The 2860-nt window shown below is 35.8% G+C and overlaps 1 protein-coding gene across 1 annotated transcript in view; it reads left to right on the top strand.

The window, feature by feature from the left end:
- EPM2A (epilepsy, progressive myoclonus type 2A, Lafora disease (laforin)) overlaps positions 1-2860 on the top strand; it is a 54759-nt gene that overhangs the window by 40757 nt on the left and 11142 nt on the right. The gene's annotated exons all lie outside the window — the stretch shown is intronic.

The raw sequence follows: 2860 nt of genomic DNA, 5'->3' as shown, positions 1-2860 counted from the left end.
TCAAAAGGAAAAAAAAAAAAAAAAAAAAAAAAAAAAAAAAAAAAAGCCAACAAGCTAGATTTTGTATTAAAAAATAGGGTGAATTTTCCATACCCTGCAGCATTCAAATGAAGGATATATAGACAATGAGAAATTAACTGAATAGTCATTACAATACAAGTAAATTATTAAAGTAAACCATTATAACTAGACATAAATTCCACTTTTGTTTATTGTGCATCCACTAGTGTCAGTCCTATTCAAATACATTATTTAACTGTATTTACTCCTCATAAAATTTCAGTGTGTTAGTTATTTTTGACCCCTTCTAAGGATGGGCACACCAAAAGCTCATAGGTGATAAACAACTTGGCCTAACATCAGACACTTATTTGCCAAGTGTTATCGAAAATATGCTAAAATTGGTATATAAATCCAGTTTTTCTGGCTTATGTTAGTGCCCTTTCCATTATTCCACGCTATAAATGTTATAGTGCTGCTCACCTAATATGAGCCATTTACTTCATTATCTAGGCTCCCTTTATGTACATACATTCATATTTTAAAATATGAAATGGACTATCATCTTAGTATCAGAAACTTGTAACTGATGAGCCACAAACTCTCTGGGTCAGATATGTTGGTCTTACTCCTATCGTGCATTCCCTTCCTCCCTACAAGTGGTAAAGAGTTCTATACCAATTCCTTTCTCCTCAACCAAGGCTTCTTAATTAACCCTGGCATTGTTGACATTTTGGACTAGATGCTTCTTTGCTGTACAGGCCTGTCCTGTGCATTGTAGGATACTTAGCAACATTCCCTGGTCTTAATCTACTAGATGCCAGCAGCAACACCCAGTGTGAAATCAAAAATGTCTCCATAGTTTTTGCCAGATATCTCCTGGGAGGCAAAATTGCCTCCAGTTGAGAACTACTGCTCTAAACTCCATATTAAAGGAAATAACTATGAATGTAGTCCCTCTGCTCAATTTCTTATTTGCATATTAGGGATTTCAAGCAATCAATTATTTAGGCATTATATTAGTCAGAAAAAGACAGATAATGCTGTGGTAACAAACAATGCCAAAATTGGCTTAACACAGCCAGCCATTAGCTCTCTAGGGCAGCTGTCCTCCCTGATGTGGCTAAACCTTCCAGGCTGCTTCAGTCTTTTAGAAGCTCAATATCCACACGTGCTTTCATGATCATTGCAGCAGGGAGAGAGAGAGCATGAGGAATCATGTGTAATGCCTTAAATATGTCCCTCTGAAAGTGGCACATGTCATTTCAGTTCACATTTTGACAAAAGCAAGTCACATGGCCATGGCTAACTTCAAGGCAGGGAGGAAGTTTAGTGAGAGGGAATACTGGTGAGCATCAGTAATTTCTACCATAGTTAGCTAATAACTATAGTCTGAATGCCCTATAATCAACCTAGTTAAGTTCTAGGTGGCATGATACAAGTAAAGTTTGAAATACAGTATCTACCCTTTGGTTCTGGTGAGAATGTACACATGTGAAATAATTAGTGAGCAAGGTGATTGTATTAGTTCATTTTTTGTGTGAGAAAATACCCAAGACTGGGTAATGTATAAAGAACAGAGGTTTATTTGGCCCACAATTCTGGAACAGCTGCATCTGGCGTGGACCTCAGGCTGCATCTATTCATGGCAGAAAGTGGCAGGCAGCCGGTGGGTACAAGCAGATCACATGGCAAGAAGAAGCAAGAGAGAGAGGAGGTGCCAGGGTCTTTTAAACAACCAGCTCTTGTGGGAACTAATAGAGTGAGAACTCACTCACTACCCTCCTCCCCCAGGGAGAGCATTAATTTATTCATGAGGGATCTGCCCTCATGACTCAAACAGCTCCCAACACTGCTACAGTGGGGATCAGACTTCCACATGAGTTCTGGGAGGACAATACATCCAAACACTGTCAGTGGTATATACTATATGCAATAAGTTATAATACTTGTAATATGCATTAAATTTATATATTGATTTGTAAATATTTAGTTTTGTGATATTACATTTTATGAATTTGTCCTTCAATTGAAGAGCCCAGTATGTCTCGCTATTTTTTAAATGTCTTCCAAAAGAATTTTATAGTTCTTTCTCATTAAATGTATGCCTAGATGTTTTATAATTTTGTTATTATTTTTGAATGAGATTTTTCCCCTGCTCTACTTCTTCCTGGTTATTGCTCTTTGACTTTTGTCTATTTTTCCTCATCTAGATATCTTAATGTTAATAGTTTAGATACTCCTCATAGCTTTTGTAGTTGAATCTTTTAGGGAAATGATTCTCAAGGTTTGGCCCCTGAGCCAGCAGTGTTAGTATCACCTGGGAACTTGTCAGAAATCCAAATTCTTGGACTCTTAACTCAGACCTACGGAACCAGAAACTCTGAGTGTGGGGCTTAGCCTCAGAGATTTTTAGATATAAAATCACACCTGAAAAAATGATGATAATGTTTTCTCTTTTTTATTGATAGTTATATTGGTATTTCTTGTTTCCTTGTAATATTAGAGGAAATGTGTAGAAAAATATTGGGTACTAATGTAATAAATCTTGATTTTGATTTTATTTAAAAGAAATTGATTGTTAGTTTCTGATCTTTAGCATGTTTAAAAGGTCTCATACTATTTTAAATTTTTACATAGAATTTTAAACAGGAATGACTTGAATTTGAAGAAATGTTTACCAAATTTATTGATATAGTTAGGCGAGTTTTTTCCTTCAATTTGTTAGTATTTGAAATGTGTTGACGGGTTTCATAATGTTGAACCATGTATGCATTCATGGAATAAGTATAACTTGGTAGGCTTATTTTACCAAGTGGCTAGATTTGGTTTGCTAATGCCCATTTCCTGGCATTCTAGT

This window comes from Galeopterus variegatus, unplaced genomic scaffold (genome assembly GCF_000696425.1).
Source record: "Galeopterus variegatus unplaced genomic scaffold, G_variegatus-3.0.2 Scaffold7141, whole genome shotgun sequence".
NCBI classification, from domain to species: Eukaryota; Metazoa; Chordata; class Mammalia; order Dermoptera; family Cynocephalidae; genus Galeopterus; species Galeopterus variegatus.
The sequence above is the reverse complement of the archived record's forward strand: the minus strand, read 5'-3'. Positions and strand labels throughout refer to the sequence as shown.